Raw genomic sequence first — 15,130 nt, 5'->3', positions numbered from 1 at the left:
AGCGTCTCTTTAGGCCATCCACAACAAGAAAATGCCGTGCCCGCCGTATGGTAGCGACGCCACTTGTCTGTAGCTGTCGTAGTTAAGGAGACAGCATCGAGAGACGTTTTCGTGCTGTGACCAGGTTTCGAACCTGGGCTTTCCGTAACCACTAAAGTATCATAGCTGTACCTGTCAGGCGGAGCTAGAATGCTCCATGTAACAAACATATGTGAGCTCAAGGAGGTTACACGTGAAGAGAAAGCGGCAGGTTAACACGACTACAGCAAAACCCCTGGCAGCGCTGGGATTCGAACCGACGCCTACGAAGAGACTGGTGCCTTAAACCAGCGCCATAGAGCGCTCGGCCATGCTACGTGCGCTGCAATGGGCACCAGTGTTCCTAGCATTTGTAGAAACAGTGCACGCCACAGCTTCCTGTTCTGCTGGGGCTGGCTGCTCATCCATCGCACTTCAAAACAACTGCCCTTTTCGACTACAGAGAGCAGCGGACGTCTGCGCTCTGGGAGGCGACATTACGTGTTGGTGAGGAAGTGATAGTGCAAACTGCGGCCTGCGGAACACGAGTGACAAAATCAAGAGAGCACTGTCATTTCGAGTACTCGTGCACTATCGCTATTGCAACGGCAGTAAGGCAAAACTTTCAAAATTGCCGTGACCAGGATTCGAACCTGGGTTATTGCGGCCACAACGCAGTGTCCTAACCACTAGACGATCACGGCCACGGCCACGAAGCCGCCCACGAAAGCAGCTGGCTGGAATGCAAGTGGCGATACACAGCAAAGCCTAGGCCAAGGTGTACGCCACAGCAGTGTCAGACACGGTCCGCATCACGTGTATACGAGCAAATGAACGTTGCTGCGCTGTCAGGACACTAACTACAGTGGTTAGCTGCATTCACCTCCGTGGCAATATCTTGCAGTCCTCCAAGCCTCTTGACTACAGGTACCCGTATGTGGCTGGATAACAAGTGGATAGATGCCGCATCTCTCTCGCCGTCAGGTGTTGCCACGAATCATACTTAACGTGGCTTTCTGCACGCGTCAGCGTAGCGTCAGTCGATCAAAGTCGGGACAAGTCGCAAAAGAGGAGCAACAAAAACGCGCATTTCCGGTACCGGGAATCGAACCCGGGCCTCCTGGGTGAGAGCCAGGTATCCTAGCCACTAGACCACACCGGATAACGGCGGCAGCGCTCTTCCAGCGAACGCAGCAACCACGCACGGTTAACTGTCGACAACTGTAAAAAATCCACTCTCTCGCGTTATAGAACGGCGTGCTCCGGACGCATTTCGTGGAGACGAACGCCAGCAATGATGAGAGCAAAAGGCGCCTCCAAATCCTGTCGTTGCACCACGCACTGTTCTACGGCAATTCACGAAGCAGAAGCTCACGCCTTGTTGTGCTGTTTTCTTTGCAGGCAATAAGCGCAGCCGTCTTCGACACAGGAAACATTACACGTTTGGCAGCTGTGGGGTTGGAACCCACGCCTCTCAAGAGACTGGTGCCTGAAACCAGCGCCTTAGACCGCTCGGCCACGCTACCTACACAACACGCGCGTCACAAGAGCTGCGTCCTACGCCACGAGAACACACCGCAGCGGCACAAAAGTGAGACGTAAAAATTGGCAGCTGTGGGATTCGAACCCACGCCTCCGAAGAGACTGGTGCCTAAAACCAGCGCCTTAGACCGCTCGGCCACGTTACCGCTGGAGCACGAGCGGCGAAACGTTTCCTTTGTAGTACAAAGATCACTCCGAAATGTAAGTGTCTTGGCAATCGCTGTGCCATGTATTTCCACTGCTCTCCCACTGGAAGCGTCTCTTTAGGCCATCCACAACAAGAAAATGCCGTGCCCGCCGTATGGTAGCGACGCCACTTGTCTGTAGCTGTCGTAGTTAAGGAGACAGCATCGAGAGACGTTTTCGTGCTGTGACCAGGTTTCGAACCTGGGCTTTCCGTAACCACTAAAGTATCATAGCTGTACCTGTCAGGCGGAGCTAGAATGCTCCATGTAACAAACATATGTGAGCTCAAGGAGGTTACACGTGAAGAGAAAGCGGCAGGTTAACACGACTACAGCAAAACCCCTGGCAGCGCTGGGATTCGAACCGACGCCTACGAAGAGACTGGTGCCTTAAACCAGCGCCATAGAGCGCTCGGCCATGCTACGTGCGCTGCAATGGGCACCAGTGTTCCTAGCATTTGTAGAAACAGTGCACGCCACAGCTTCCTGTTCTGCTGGGGCTGGCTGCTCATCCATCGCACTTCAAAACAACTGCCCTTTTCGACTACAGAGAGCAGCGGACGTCTGCGCTCTGGGAGGCGACATTACGTGTTGGTGAGGAAGTGATAGTGCAAACTGCGGCCTGCGGAACACGAGTGACAAAATCAAGAGAGCACTGTCATTTCGAGTACTCGTGCACTATCGCTATTGCAACGGCAGTAAGGCAAAACTTTCAAAATTGCCGTGACCAGGATTCGAACCTGGGTTATTGCGGCCACAACGCAGTGTCCTAACCACTAGACGATCACGGCCACGGCCACGAAGCCGCCCACGAAAGCAGCTGGCTGGAATGCAAGTGGCGATACACAGCAAAGCCTAGGCCAAGGTGTACGCCACAGCAGTGTCAGACACGGTCCGCATCACGTGTATACGAGCAAATGAACGTTGCTGCGCTGTCAGGACACTAACTACAGTGGTTAGCTGCATTCACCTCCGTGGCAATATCTTGCAGTCCTCCAAGCCTCTTGACTACAGGTACCCGTATGTGGCTGGATAACAAGTGGATAGATGCCGCATCTCTCTCGCCGTCAGGTGTTGCCACGAATCATACTTAACGTGGCTTTCTGCACGCGTCAGCGTAGCGTCAGTCGATCAAACTCGGGACAAGTCGCAAAAGAGGAGCAACAAAAACGCGCATTTCCGGTACCGGGAATCGAACCCGGGCCTCCTGGGTGAGAGCCAGGTATCCTAGCCACTAGACCACACCGGATAACGGCGGCAGCGCTCTTCCAGCGAACGCAGCAACCACGCACGGTTAACTGTCGACAACTGTAAAAAATCCACTCTCTCGCGTTATAGAACGGCGTGCTCCGGACGCATTTCGTGGAGACGAACGCCAGCAATGATGAGAGCAAAAGGCGCCTCCAAATCCTGTCGTTGCACCACGCACTGTTCTACGGCAATTCACGAAGCAGAAGCTCACGCCTTGTTGTGCTGTTTTCTTTGCAGGCAATAAGCGCAGCCGTCTTCGACACAGGAAACATTACACGTTTGGCAGCTGTGGGGTTGGAACCCACGCCTCTCAAGAGACTGGTGCCTGAAACCAGCGCCTTAGACCGCTCGGCCACGCTACCTACACAACACGCGCGTCACAAGAGCTGCGTCCTACGCCACGAGAACACACCGCAGCGGCACAAAAGTGAGACGTAAAAATTGGCAGCTGTGGGATTCGAACCCACGCCTCCGAAGAGACTGGTGCCTAAAACCAGCGCCTTAGACCGCTCGGCCACGTTACCGCTGGAGCACGAGCGGCGAAACGTTTCCTTTGTAGTACAAAGATCACTCCGAAATGTAAGTGTCTTGGCAATCGCTGTGCCATGTATTTCCACTGCTCTCCCACTGGAAGCGTCTCTTTAGGCCATCCACAACAAGAAAATGCCGTGCCCGCCGTATGGTAGCGACGCCACTTGTCTGTAGCTGTCGTAGTTAAGGAGACAGCATCGAGAGACGTTTTCGTGCTGTGACCAGGTTTCGAACCTGGGCTTTCCGTAACCACTAAAGTATCATAGCTGTACCTGTCAGGCGGAGCTAGAATGCTCCATGTAACAAACATATGTGAGCTCAAGGAGGTTACACGTGAAGAGAAAGCGGCAGGTTAACACGACTACAGCAAAACCCCTGGCAGCGCTGGGATTCGAACCGACGCCTACGAAGAGACTGGTGCCTTAAACCAGCGCCATAGAGCGCTCGGCCATGCTACGTGCGCTGCAATGGGCACCAGTGTTCCTAGCATTTGTAGAAACAGTGCACGCCACAGCTTCCTGTTCTGCTGGGGCTGGCTGCTCATCCATCGCACTTCAAAACAACTGCCCTTTTCGACTACAGAGAGCAGCGGACGTCTGCGCTCTGGGAGGCGACATTACGTGTTGGTGAGGAAGTGATAGTGCAAACTGCGGCCTGCGGAACACGAGTGACAAAATCAAGAGAGCACTGTCATTTCGAGTACTCGTGCACTATCGCTATTGCAACGGCAGTAAGGCAAAACTTTCAAAATTGCCGTGACCAGGATTCGAACCTGGGTTATTGCGGCCACAACGCAATGTCCTAACCACTAGACGATCACGGCCACGGCCACGAAGCCGCCCACGAAAGCAGCTGGCTGGAATGCAAGTGGCGATACACAGCAAAGCCTAGGCCAAGGTGTACGCCACAGCAGTGTCAGACACGGTCCGCATCACGTGTATACGAGCAAATGAACGTTGCTGCGCTGTCAGGACACTAACTACAGTGGTTAGCTGCATTCACCTCCGTGGCAATATCTTGCAGTCCTCCAAGCCTCTTGACTACAGGTACCCGTATGTGGCTGGATAACAAGTGGATAGATGCCGCATCTCTCTCGCCGTCAGGTGTTGCCACGAATCATACTTAACGTGGCTTTCTGCACGCGTCAGCGTAGCGTCAGTCGATCAAACTCGGGACAAGTCGCAAAAGAGGAGCAACAAAAACGCGCATTTCCGGTACCGGGAATCGAACCCGGGCCTCCTGGGTGAGAGCCAGGTATCCTAGCCACTAGACCACACCGGATAACGGCGGCAGCGCTCTTCCAGCGAACGCAGCAACCACGCACGGTTAACTGTCGACAACTGTAAAAAATCCACTCTCTCGCGTTATAGAACGGCGTGCTCCGGACGCATTTCGTGGAGACGAACGCCAGCAATGATGAGAGCAAAAGGCGCCTCCAAATCCTGTCGTTGCACCACGCACTGTTCTACGGCAATTCACGAAGCAGAAGCTCACGCCTTGTTGTGCTGTTTTCTTTGCAGGCAATAAGCGCAGCCGTCTTCGACACAGGAAACATTACACGTTTGGCAGCTGTGGGGTTGGAACCCACGCCTCTCAAGAGACTGGTGCCTGAAACCAGCGCCTTAGACCGCTCGGCCACGCTACCTACACAACACGCGCGTCACAAGAGCTGCGTCCTACGCCACGAGAACACACCGCAGCGGCACAAAAGTGAGACGTAAAAATTGGCAGCTGTGGGATTCGAACCCACGCCTCCGAAGAGACTGGTGCCTAAAACCAGCGCCTTAGACCGCTCGGCCACGTTACCGCTGGAGCACGAGCGGCGAAACGTTTCCTTTGTAGTACAAAGATCACTCCGAAATGTAAGTGTCTTGGCAATCGCTGTGCCATGTATTTCCACTGCTCTCCCACTGGAAGCGTCTCTTTAGGCCATCCACAACAAGAAAATGCCGTGCCCGCCGTATGGTAGCGACGCCACTTGTCTGTAGCTGTCGTAGTTAAGGAGACAGCATCGAGAGACGTTTTCGTGCTGTGACCAGGTTTCGAACCTGGGCTTTCCGTAACCACTAAAGTATCATAGCTGTACCTGTCAGGCGGAGCTAGAATGCTCCATGTAACAAACATATGTGAGCTCAAGGAGGTTACACGTGAAGAGAAAGCGGCAGGTTAACACGACTACAGCAAAACCCCTGGCAGCGCTGGGATTCGAACCGACGCCTACGAAGAGACTGGTGCCTTAAACCAGCGCCATAGAGCGCTCGGCCATGCTACGTGCGCTGCAATGGGCACCAGTGTTCCTAGCATTTGTAGAAACAGTGCACGCCACAGCTTCCTGTTCTGCTGGGGCTGGCTGCTCATCCATCGCACTTCAAAACAACTGCCCTTTTCGACTACAGAGAGCAGCGGACGTCTGCGCTCTGGGAGGCGACATTACGTGTTGGTGAGGAAGTGATAGTGCAAACTGCGGCCTGCGGAACACGAGTGACAAAATCAAGAGAGCACTGTCATTTCGAGTACTCGTGCACTATCGCTATTGCAACGGCAGTAAGGCAAAACTTTCAAAATTGCCGTGACCAGGATTCGAACCTGGGTTATTGCGGCCACAACGCAATGTCCTAACCACTAGACGATCACGGCCACGGCCACGAAGCCGCCCACGAAAGCAGCTGGCTGGAATGCAAGTGGCGATACACAGCAAAGCCTAGGCCAAGGTGTACGCCACAGCAGTGTCAGACACGGTCCGCATCACGTGTATACGAGCAAATGAACGTTGCTGCGCTGTCAGGACACTAACTACAGTGGTTAGCTGCATTCACCTCCGTGGCAATATCTTGCAGTCCTCCAAGCCTCTTGACTACAGGTACCCGTATGTGGCTGGATAACAAGTGGATAGATGCCGCATCTCTCTCGCCGTCAGGTGTTGCCACGAATCATACTTAACGTGGCTTTCTGCACGCGTCAGCGTAGCGTCAGTCGATCAAAGTCGGGACAAGTCGCAAAAGAGGAGCAACAAAAACGCGCATTTCCGGTACCGGGAATCGAACCCGGGCCTCCTGGGTGAGAGCCAGGTATCCTAGCCACTAGACCACACCGGATAACGGCGGCAGCGCTCTTCCAGCGAACGCAGCAACCACGCACGGTTAACTGTCGACAACTGTAAAAAATCCACTCTCTCGCGTTATAGAACGGCGTGCTCCGGACGCATTTCGTGGAGACGAACGCCAGCAATGATGAGAGCAAAAGGCGCCTCCAAATCCTGTCGTTGCACCACGCACTGTTCTACGGCAATTCACGAAGCAGAAGCTCACGCCTTGTTGTGCTGTTTTCTTTGCAGGCAATAAGCGCAGCCGTCTTCGACACAGGAAACATTACACGTTTGGCAGCTGTGGGGTTGGAACCCACGCCTCTCAAGAGACTGGTGCCTGAAACCAGCGCCTTACACCGCTCGGCCACGCTACCTACACAACACGCGCGTCACAAGAGCTGCGTCCTACGCCACGAGAACACACCGCAGCGGCACAAAAGTGAGACGTAAAAATTGGCAGCTGTGGGATTCGAACCCACGCCTCCGAAGAGACTGGTGCCTAAAACCAGCGCCTTAGACCGCTCGGCCACGTTACCGCTGGAGCACGAGCGGCGAAACGTTTCCTTTGTAGTACAAAGATCACTCCGAAATGTAAGTGTCTTGGCAATCGCTGTGCCATGTATTTCCACTGCTCTCCCACTGGAAGCGTCTCTTTAGGCCATCCACAACAAGAAAATGCCGTGCCCGCCGTATGGTAGCGACGCCACTTGTCTGTAGCTGTCGTAGTTAAGGAGACAGCATCGAGAGACGTTTTCGTGCTGTGACCAGGTTTCGAACCTGGGCTTTCCGTAACCACTAAAGTATCATAGCTGTACCTGTCAGGCGGAGCTAGAATGCTCCATGTAACAAACATATGTGAGCTCAAGGAGGTTACACGTGAAGAGAAAGCGGCAGGTTAACACGACTACAGCAAAACCCCTGGCAGCGCTGGGATTCGAACCGACGCCTACGAAGAGACTGGTGCCTTAAACCAGCGCCATAGAGCGCTCGGCCATGCTACGTGCGCTGCAATGGGCACCAGTGTTCCTAGCATTTGTAGAAACAGTGCACGCCACAGCTTCCTGTTCTGCTGGGGCTGGCTGCTCATCCATCGCACTTCAAAACAACTGCCCTTTTCGACTACAGAGAGCAGCGGACGTCTGCGCTCTGGGAGGCGACATTACGTGTTGGTGAGGAAGTGATAGTGCAAACTGCGGCCTGCGGAACACGAGTGACAAAATCAAGAGAGCACTGTCATTTCGAGTACTCGTGCACTATCGCTATTGCAACGGCAGTAAGGCAAAACTTTCAAAATTGCCGTGACCAGGATTCGAACCTGGGTTATTGCGGCCACAACGCAGTGTCCTAACCACTAGACGATCACGGCCACGGCCACGAAGCCGCCCACGAAAGCAGCTGGCTGGAATGCAAGTGGCGATACACAGCAAAGCCTAGGCCAAGGTGTACGCCACAGCAGTGTCAGACACGGTCCGCATCACGTGTATACGAGCAAATGAACGTTGCTGCGCTGTCAGGACACTAACTACAGTGGTTAGCTGCATTCACCTCCGTGGCAATATCTTGCAGTCCTCCAAGCCTCTTGACTACAGGTACCCGTATGTGGCTGGATAACAAGTGGATAGATGCCGCATCTCTCTCGCCGTCAGGTGTTGCCACGAATCATACTTAACGTGGCTTTCTGCACGCGTCAGCGTAGCGTCAGTCGATCAAAGTCGGGACAAGTCGCAAAAGAGGAGCAACAAAAACGCGCATTTCCGGTACCGGGAATCGAACCCGGGCCTCCTGGGTGAGAGCCAGGTATCCTAGCCACTAGACCACACCGGATAACGGCGGCAGCGCTCTTCCAGCGAACGCAGCAACCACGCACGGTTAACTGTCGACAACTGTAAAAAATCCACTCTCTCGCGTTATAGAACGGCGTGCTCCGGACGCATTTCGTGGAGACGAACGCCAGCAATGATGAGAGCAAAAGGCGCCTCCAAATCCTGTCGTTGCACCACGCACTGTTCTACGGCAATTCACGAAGCAGAAGCTCACGCCTTGTTGTGCTGTTTTCTTTGCAGGCAATAAGCGCAGCCGTCTTCGACACAGGAAACATTACACGTTTGGCAGCTGTGGGGTTGGAACCCACGCCTCTCAAGAGACTGGTGCCTGAAACCAGCGCCTTAGACCGCTCGGCCACGCTACCTACACAACACGCGCGTCACAAGAGCTGCGTCCTACGCCACGAGAACACACCGCAGCGGCACAAAAGTGAGACGTAAAAATTGGCAGCTGTGGGATTCGAACCCACGCCTCCGAAGAGACTGGTGCCTAAAACCAGCGCCTTAGACCGCTCGGCCACGTTACCGCTGGAGCACGAGCGGCGAAACGTTTCCTTTGTAGTACAAAGATCACTCCGAAATGTAAGTGTCTTGGCAATCGCTGTGCCATGTATTTCCACTGCTCTCCCACTGGAAGCGTCTCTTTAGGCCATCCACAACAAGAAAATGCCGTGCCCGCCGTATGGTAGCGACGCCACTTGTCTGTAGCTGTCGTAGTTAAGGAGACAGCATCGAGAGACGTTTTCGTGCTCTGACCAGGTTTCGAACCTGGGCTTTCCGTAACCACTAAAGTATCATAGCTGTACCTGTCAGGCGGAGCTAGAATGCTCCATGTAACAAACATATGTGAGCTCAAGGAGGTTACACGTGAAGAGAAAGCGGCAGGAACACGACTACAGCAAAACCCCTGGCAGCGCTGGGATTCGAACCGACGCCTACGAAGAGACTGGTGCCTTAAACCAGCGCCATAGAGCGCTCGGCCATGCTACGTGCGCTGCAATGGGCACCAGTGTTCCTAGCATTTGTAGAAACAGTGCACGCCACAGCTTCCTGTTCTGCTGGGGCTGGCTGCTCATCCATCGCACTTCAAAACAACTGCCCTTTTCGACTACAGAGAGCAGCGGACGTCTGCGCTCTGGGAGGCGACATTACGTGTTGGTGAGGAAGTGATAGTGCAAACTGCGGCCTGCGGAACACGAGTGACAAAATCAAGAGAGCACTGTCATTTCGAGTACTCGTGCACTATCGCTATTGCAACGGCAGTAAGGCAAAACTTTCAAAATTGCCGTGACCAGGATTCGAACCTGGGTTATTGCGGCCACAACGCAGTGTCCTAACCACTAGACGATCACGGCCACGGCCACGAAGCCGCCCACGAAAGCAGCTGGCTGGAATGCAAGTGGCGATACACAGCAAAGCCTAGGCCAAGGTGTACGCCACAGCAGTGTCAGACACGGTCCGCATCACGTGTATACGAGCAAATGAACGTTGCTGCGCTGTCAGGACACTAACTACAGTGGTTAGCTGCATTCACCTCCGTGGCAATATCTTGCAGTCCTCCAAGCCTCTTGACTACAGGTACCCGTATGTGGCTGGATAACAAGTGGATAGATGCCGCATCTCTCTCGCCGTCAGGTGTTGCCACGAATCATACTTAACGTGGCTTTCTGCACGCGTCAGCGTAGCGTCAGTCGATCAAAGTCGGGACAAGTCGCAAAAGAGGAGCAACAAAAACGCGCATTTCCGGTACCGGGAATCGAACCCGGGCCTCCTGGGTGAGAGCCAGGTATCCTAGCCACTAGACCACACCGGATAACGGCGGCAGCGCTCTTCCAGCGAACGCAGCAACCACGCACGGTTAACTGTCGACAACTGTAAAAAATCCACTCTCTCGCGTTATAGAACGGCGTGCTCCGGACGCATTTCGTGGAGACGAACGCCAGCAATGATGAGAGCAAAAGGCGCCTCCAAATCCTGTCGTTGCACCACGCACTGTTCTACGGCAATTCACGAAGCAGAAGCTCACGCCTTGTTGTGCTGTTTTCTTTGCAGGCAATAAGCGCAGCCGTCTTCGACACAGGAAACATTACACGTTTGGCAGCTGTGGGGTTGGAACCCACGCCTCTCAAGAGACTGGTGCCTGAAACCAGCGCCTTACACCGCTCGGCCACGCTACCTACACAACACGCGCGTCACAAGAGCTGCGTCCTACGCCACGAGAACACACCGCAGCGGCACAAAAGTGAGACGTAAAAATTGGCAGCTGTGGGATTCGAACCCACGCCTCCGAAGAGACTGGTGCCTAAAACCAGCGCCTTAGACCGCTCGGCCACGTTACCGCTGGAGCACGAGCGGCGAAACGTTTCCTTTGTAGTACAAAGATCACTCCGAAATGTAAGTGTCTTGGCAATCGCTGTGCCATGTATTTCCACTGCTCTCCCACTGGAAGCGTCTCTTTAGGCCATCCACAACAAGAAAATGCCGTGCCCGCCGTATGGTAGCGACGCCACTTGTCTGTAGCTGTCGTAGTTAAGGAGACAGCATCGAGAGACGTTTTCGTGCTCTGACCAGGTTTCGAACCTGGGCTTTCCGTAACCACTAAAGTATCATAGCTGTACCTGTCAGGCGGAGCTAGAATGCTCCATGTAACAAACATATGTGAGCTCAAGGAGGTTACACGTGAAGAGAAAGCGGCAGGAACACGACTACAGCAAAACCCCTGGCAGCGCTGGGATTCGAACCGACGCCTACGAAGAGACTGGTGCCTTAAACCAGCGCCATAGAGCGCTCGGCCATGCTACGTGCGCTGCAATGGGCACCAGTGTTCCTAGCATTTGTAGAAACAGTGCACGCCACAGCTTCCTGTTCTGCTGGGGCTGGCTGCTCATCCATCGCACTTCAAAACAACTGCCCTTTTCGACTACAGAGAGCAGCGGACGTCTGCGCTCTGGGAGGCGACATTACGTGTTGGTGAGGAAGTGATAGTGCAAACTGCGGCCTGCGGAACACGAGTGACAAAATCAAGAGAGCACTGTCATTTCGAGTACTCGTGCACTATCGCTATTGCAACGGCAGTAAGGCAAAACTTTCAAAATTGCCGTGACCAGGATTCGAACCTGGGTTATTGCGGCCACAACGCAGTGTCCTAACCACTAGACGATCACGGCCACGGCCACGAAGCCGCCCACGAAAGCAGCTGGCTGGAATGCAAGTGGCGATACACAGCAAAGCCTAGGCCAAGGTGTACGCCACAGCAGTGTCAGACACGGTCCGCATCACGTGTATACGAGCAAATGAACGTTGCTGCGCTGTCAGGACACTAACTACAGTGGTTAGCTGCATTCACCTCCGTGGCAATATCTTGCAGTCCTCCAAGCCTCTTGACTACAGGTACCCGTATGTGGCTGGATAACAAGTGGATAGATGCCGCATCTCTCTCGCCGTCAGGTGTTGCCACGAATCATACTTAACGTGGCTTTCTGCACGCGTCAGCGTAGCGTCAGTCGATCAAAGTCGGGACAAGTCGCAAAAGAGGAGCAACAAAAACGCGCATTTCCGGTACCGGGAATCGAACCCGGGCCTCCTGGGTGAGAGCCAGGTATCCTAGCCACTAGACCACACCGGATAACGGCGGCAGCGCTCTTCCAGCGAACGCAGCAACCACGCACGGTTAACTGTCGACAACTGTAAAAAATCCACTCTCTCGCGTTATAGAACGGCGTGCTCCGGACGCATTTCGTGGAGACGAACGCCAGCAATGATGAGAGCAAAAGGCGCCTCCAAATCCTGTCGTTGCACCACGCACTGTTCTACGGCAATTCACGAAGCAGAAGCTCACGCCTTGTTGTGCTGTTTTCTTTGCAGGCAATAAGCGCAGCCGTCTTCGACACAGGAAACATTACACGTTTGGCAGCTGTGGGGTTGGAACCCACGCCTCTCAAGAGACTGGTGCCTGAAACCAGCGCCTTAGACCGCTCGGCCACGCTACCTACACAACACGCGCGTCACAAGAGCTGCGTCCTACGCCACGAGAACACACCGCAGCGGCACAAAAGTGAGACGTAAAAATTGGCAGCTGTGGGATTCGAACCCACGCCTCCGAAGAGACTGGTGCCTAAAACCAGCGCCTTAGACCGCTCGGCCACGTTACCGCTGGAGCACGAGCGGCGAAACGTTTCCTTTGTAGTACAAAGATCACTCCGAAATGTAAGTGTCTTGGCAATCGCTGTGCCATGTATTTCCACTGCTCTCCCACTGGAAGCGTCTCTTTAGGCCATCCACAACAAGAAAATGCCGTGCCCGCCGTATGGTAGCGACGCCACTTGTCTGTAGCTGTCGTAGTTAAGGAGACAGCATCGAGAGACGTTTTCGTGCTCTGACCAGGTTTCGAACCTGGGCTTTCCGTAACCACTAAAGTATCATAGCTGTACCTGTCAGGCGGAGCTAGAATGCTCCATGTAACAAACATATGTGAGCTCAAGGAGGTTACACGTGAAGAGAAAGCGGCAGGTTAACACGACTACAGCAAAACCCCTGGCAGCGCTGGGATTCGAACCGACGCCTACGAAGAGACTGGTGCCTTAAACCAGCGCCATAGAGCGCTCGGCCATGCTACGTGCGCTGCAATGGGCACCAGTGTTCCTAGCATTTGTAGAAACAGTGCACGCCACAGCTTCCTGTTCTGCTGGGGCTGGCTGCTCATCCATCGCACTTCAAAACAACTGCCCTTTTCGACTACAGAGAGCAGCGGACGTCTGCGCTCTGGGAGGCGACATTACGTGTTGGTGAGGAAGTGATAGTGCAAACTGCGGCCTGCGGAACACGAGTGACAAAATCAAGAGAGCACTGTCATTTCGAGTACTCGTGCACTATCGCTATTGCAACGGCAGTAAGGCAAAACTTTCAAAATTGCCGTGACCAGGATTCGAACCTGGGTTATTGCGGCCACAACGCAGTGTCCTAACCACTAGACGATCACGGCCACGGCCACGAAGCCGCTCACGAAAGCAGCTGGCTGGAATGCAAGTGGCGATACACAGCAAAGCCTAGGCCAAGGTGTACGCCACAGCAGTGTCAGACACGGTCCGCATCACGTGTATACGAGCAAATGAACGTTGCTGCGCTGTCAGGACACTAACTACAGTGGTTAGCTGCATTCACCTCCGTGGCAATATCTTGCAGTCCTCCAAGCCTCTTGACTACAGGTACCCGTATGTGGCTGGATAACAAGTGGATAGATGCCGCATCTCTCTCGCCGTCAGGTGTTGCCACGAATCATACTTAACGTGGCTTTCTGCACGCGTCAGCGTAGCGTCAGTCGATCAAAGTCGGGACAAGTCGCAAAAGAGGAGCAACAAAAACGCGCATTTCCGGTACCGGGAATCGAACCCGGGCCTCCTGGGTGAGAGCCAGGTATCCTAGCCACTAGACCACACCGGATAACGGCGGCAGCGCTCTTCCAGCGAACGCAGCAACCACGCACGGTTAACTGTCGACAACTGTAAAAAATCCACTCTCTCGCGTTATAGAACGGCGTGCTCCGGACGCATTTCGTGGAGACGAACGCCAGCAATGATGAGAGCAAAAGGCGCCTCCAAATCCTGTCGTTGCACCACGCACTGTTCTACGGCAATTCACGAAGCAGAAGCTCACGCCTTGTTGTGCTGTTTTCTTTGCAGGCAATAAGCGCAGCCGTCTTCGACACAGGAAACATTACACGTTTGGCAGCTGTGGGGTTGGAACCCACGCCTCTCAAGAGACTGGTGCCTGAAACCAGCGCCTTAGACCGCTCGGCCACGCTACCTACACAACACGCGCGTCACAAGAGCTGCGTCCTACGCCACGAGAACACACCGCAGCGGCACAAAAGTGAGACGTAAAAATTGGCAGCTGTGGGATTCGAACCCACGCCTCCGAAGAGACTGGTGCCTAAAACCAGCGCCTTAGACCGCTCGGCCACGTTACCGCTGGAGCACGAGCGGCGAAACGTTTCCTTTGTAGTACAAAGATCACTCCGAAATGTAAGTGTCTTGGCAATCGCTGTGCCATGTATTTCCACTGCTCTCCCACTGGAAGCGTCTCTTTAGGCCATCCACAACAAGAAAATGCCGTGCCCGCCGTATGGTAGCGACGCCACTTGTCTGTAGCTGTCGTAGTTAAGGAGACAGCATCGAGAGACGTTTTCGTGCTGTGACCAGGTTTCGAACCTGGGCTTTCCGTAACCACTAAAGTATCATAGCTGTACCTGTCAGGCGGAGCTAGAATGCTCCATGTAACAAACATATGTGAGCTCAAGGAGGTTACACGTGAAGAGAAAGCGGCAGGTTAACACGACTACAGCAAAACCCCTGGCAGCGCTGGGATTCGAACCGACGCCTACGAAGAGACTGGTGCCTTAAACCAGCGCCATAGAGCGCTCGGCCATGCTACGTGCGCTGCAATGGGCACCAGTGTTCCTAGCATTTGTAGAAACAGTGCACGCCACAGCTTCCTGTTCTGCTGGGGCTGGCTGCTCATCCATCGCACTTCAAAACAACTGCCCTTTTCGACTACAGAGAGCAGCGGACGTCTGCGCTCTGGGAGGCGACATTACGTGTTGGTGAGGAAGTGATAGTGCAAACTGCGGCCTGCGGAACACGAGTGAAAAAATCAAGAGAGCACTGTCATTTCGAGTACTCGTGCACTATCGCTATTGC

General features: G+C 54.0%; 32 non-coding genes across 32 annotated transcripts; all 32 read right to left on the bottom strand.

Moving 5' to 3' along the window:
- Positions 1–650: 650 nt before the first annotated feature.
- On the bottom strand, positions 651–722 carry Trnah-gug (transfer RNA histidin (anticodon GUG)). Its single transcript has one exon. It is a non-coding gene; the product is annotated as a tRNA-His (tRNA).
- A 386-nt stretch (positions 723–1,108) lies between these two features.
- Trnae-cuc (transfer RNA glutamic acid (anticodon CUC)) lies at positions 1,109–1,180 on the bottom strand. The gene has a single exon. It is a non-coding gene; the product is annotated as a tRNA-Glu (tRNA).
- Positions 1,181–1,462: 282 nt separating this feature from the next.
- Positions 1,463–1,544, bottom strand: Trnal-cag (transfer RNA leucine (anticodon CAG)). The gene has a single exon. It is a non-coding gene; the product is annotated as a tRNA-Leu (tRNA).
- An 80-nt stretch (positions 1,545–1,624) lies between these two features.
- On the bottom strand, positions 1,625–1,706 carry Trnal-uag (transfer RNA leucine (anticodon UAG)). The gene has a single exon. It is a non-coding gene; the product is annotated as a tRNA-Leu (tRNA).
- A 758-nt stretch (positions 1,707–2,464) lies between these two features.
- On the bottom strand, positions 2,465–2,536 carry Trnah-gug (transfer RNA histidin (anticodon GUG)). The gene has a single exon. It is a non-coding gene; the product is annotated as a tRNA-His (tRNA).
- A 386-nt stretch (positions 2,537–2,922) lies between these two features.
- Trnae-cuc (transfer RNA glutamic acid (anticodon CUC)) lies at positions 2,923–2,994 on the bottom strand. Its single transcript has one exon. It is a non-coding gene; the product is annotated as a tRNA-Glu (tRNA).
- Positions 2,995–3,276: 282 nt separating this feature from the next.
- Positions 3,277–3,358, bottom strand: Trnal-cag (transfer RNA leucine (anticodon CAG)). The gene has a single exon. It is a non-coding gene; the product is annotated as a tRNA-Leu (tRNA).
- An 80-nt stretch (positions 3,359–3,438) lies between these two features.
- Trnal-uag (transfer RNA leucine (anticodon UAG)) lies at positions 3,439–3,520 on the bottom strand. Its single transcript has one exon. It is a non-coding gene; the product is annotated as a tRNA-Leu (tRNA).
- A 758-nt stretch (positions 3,521–4,278) lies between these two features.
- On the bottom strand, positions 4,279–4,350 carry Trnah-gug (transfer RNA histidin (anticodon GUG)). Its single transcript has one exon. It is a non-coding gene; the product is annotated as a tRNA-His (tRNA).
- Positions 4,351–4,736: 386 nt separating this feature from the next.
- Trnae-cuc (transfer RNA glutamic acid (anticodon CUC)) lies at positions 4,737–4,808 on the bottom strand. Its single transcript has one exon. It is a non-coding gene; the product is annotated as a tRNA-Glu (tRNA).
- Positions 4,809–5,090: 282 nt separating this feature from the next.
- Positions 5,091–5,172, bottom strand: Trnal-cag (transfer RNA leucine (anticodon CAG)). The gene has a single exon. It is a non-coding gene; the product is annotated as a tRNA-Leu (tRNA).
- Positions 5,173–5,252: 80 nt separating this feature from the next.
- Trnal-uag (transfer RNA leucine (anticodon UAG)) lies at positions 5,253–5,334 on the bottom strand. Its single transcript has one exon. It is a non-coding gene; the product is annotated as a tRNA-Leu (tRNA).
- A 758-nt stretch (positions 5,335–6,092) lies between these two features.
- Positions 6,093–6,164, bottom strand: Trnah-gug (transfer RNA histidin (anticodon GUG)). Its single transcript has one exon. It is a non-coding gene; the product is annotated as a tRNA-His (tRNA).
- A 386-nt stretch (positions 6,165–6,550) lies between these two features.
- On the bottom strand, positions 6,551–6,622 carry Trnae-cuc (transfer RNA glutamic acid (anticodon CUC)). Its single transcript has one exon. It is a non-coding gene; the product is annotated as a tRNA-Glu (tRNA).
- A 282-nt stretch (positions 6,623–6,904) lies between these two features.
- Trnal-cag (transfer RNA leucine (anticodon CAG)) lies at positions 6,905–6,986 on the bottom strand. Its single transcript has one exon. It is a non-coding gene; the product is annotated as a tRNA-Leu (tRNA).
- An 80-nt stretch (positions 6,987–7,066) lies between these two features.
- Positions 7,067–7,148, bottom strand: Trnal-uag (transfer RNA leucine (anticodon UAG)). Its single transcript has one exon. It is a non-coding gene; the product is annotated as a tRNA-Leu (tRNA).
- Positions 7,149–7,906: 758 nt separating this feature from the next.
- Positions 7,907–7,978, bottom strand: Trnah-gug (transfer RNA histidin (anticodon GUG)). Its single transcript has one exon. It is a non-coding gene; the product is annotated as a tRNA-His (tRNA).
- Positions 7,979–8,364: 386 nt separating this feature from the next.
- Positions 8,365–8,436, bottom strand: Trnae-cuc (transfer RNA glutamic acid (anticodon CUC)). Its single transcript has one exon. It is a non-coding gene; the product is annotated as a tRNA-Glu (tRNA).
- A 282-nt stretch (positions 8,437–8,718) lies between these two features.
- On the bottom strand, positions 8,719–8,800 carry Trnal-cag (transfer RNA leucine (anticodon CAG)). Its single transcript has one exon. It is a non-coding gene; the product is annotated as a tRNA-Leu (tRNA).
- An 80-nt stretch (positions 8,801–8,880) lies between these two features.
- On the bottom strand, positions 8,881–8,962 carry Trnal-uag (transfer RNA leucine (anticodon UAG)). Its single transcript has one exon. It is a non-coding gene; the product is annotated as a tRNA-Leu (tRNA).
- Positions 8,963–9,718: 756 nt separating this feature from the next.
- Trnah-gug (transfer RNA histidin (anticodon GUG)) lies at positions 9,719–9,790 on the bottom strand. Its single transcript has one exon. It is a non-coding gene; the product is annotated as a tRNA-His (tRNA).
- Positions 9,791–10,176: 386 nt separating this feature from the next.
- On the bottom strand, positions 10,177–10,248 carry Trnae-cuc (transfer RNA glutamic acid (anticodon CUC)). The gene has a single exon. It is a non-coding gene; the product is annotated as a tRNA-Glu (tRNA).
- Positions 10,249–10,530: 282 nt separating this feature from the next.
- Positions 10,531–10,612, bottom strand: Trnal-cag (transfer RNA leucine (anticodon CAG)). The gene has a single exon. It is a non-coding gene; the product is annotated as a tRNA-Leu (tRNA).
- Positions 10,613–10,692: 80 nt separating this feature from the next.
- Trnal-uag (transfer RNA leucine (anticodon UAG)) lies at positions 10,693–10,774 on the bottom strand. The gene has a single exon. It is a non-coding gene; the product is annotated as a tRNA-Leu (tRNA).
- A 756-nt stretch (positions 10,775–11,530) lies between these two features.
- Trnah-gug (transfer RNA histidin (anticodon GUG)) lies at positions 11,531–11,602 on the bottom strand. The gene has a single exon. It is a non-coding gene; the product is annotated as a tRNA-His (tRNA).
- A 386-nt stretch (positions 11,603–11,988) lies between these two features.
- Trnae-cuc (transfer RNA glutamic acid (anticodon CUC)) lies at positions 11,989–12,060 on the bottom strand. Its single transcript has one exon. It is a non-coding gene; the product is annotated as a tRNA-Glu (tRNA).
- Positions 12,061–12,342: 282 nt separating this feature from the next.
- Trnal-cag (transfer RNA leucine (anticodon CAG)) lies at positions 12,343–12,424 on the bottom strand. The gene has a single exon. It is a non-coding gene; the product is annotated as a tRNA-Leu (tRNA).
- Positions 12,425–12,504: 80 nt separating this feature from the next.
- On the bottom strand, positions 12,505–12,586 carry Trnal-uag (transfer RNA leucine (anticodon UAG)). Its single transcript has one exon. It is a non-coding gene; the product is annotated as a tRNA-Leu (tRNA).
- A 758-nt stretch (positions 12,587–13,344) lies between these two features.
- On the bottom strand, positions 13,345–13,416 carry Trnah-gug (transfer RNA histidin (anticodon GUG)). The gene has a single exon. It is a non-coding gene; the product is annotated as a tRNA-His (tRNA).
- Positions 13,417–13,802: 386 nt separating this feature from the next.
- Trnae-cuc (transfer RNA glutamic acid (anticodon CUC)) lies at positions 13,803–13,874 on the bottom strand. Its single transcript has one exon. It is a non-coding gene; the product is annotated as a tRNA-Glu (tRNA).
- Positions 13,875–14,156: 282 nt separating this feature from the next.
- Trnal-cag (transfer RNA leucine (anticodon CAG)) lies at positions 14,157–14,238 on the bottom strand. Its single transcript has one exon. It is a non-coding gene; the product is annotated as a tRNA-Leu (tRNA).
- Positions 14,239–14,318: 80 nt separating this feature from the next.
- Trnal-uag (transfer RNA leucine (anticodon UAG)) lies at positions 14,319–14,400 on the bottom strand. Its single transcript has one exon. It is a non-coding gene; the product is annotated as a tRNA-Leu (tRNA).
- Positions 14,401–15,130: the final 730 nt, after the last annotated feature.

This window comes from Schistocerca nitens, chromosome 1 (genome assembly GCF_023898315.1).
Source record: "Schistocerca nitens isolate TAMUIC-IGC-003100 chromosome 1, iqSchNite1.1, whole genome shotgun sequence".
Classification (NCBI taxonomy): Eukaryota; Metazoa; Arthropoda; class Insecta; order Orthoptera; family Acrididae; genus Schistocerca; species Schistocerca nitens.
This window is presented reverse-complemented; position numbering and strand designations above follow the sequence as displayed.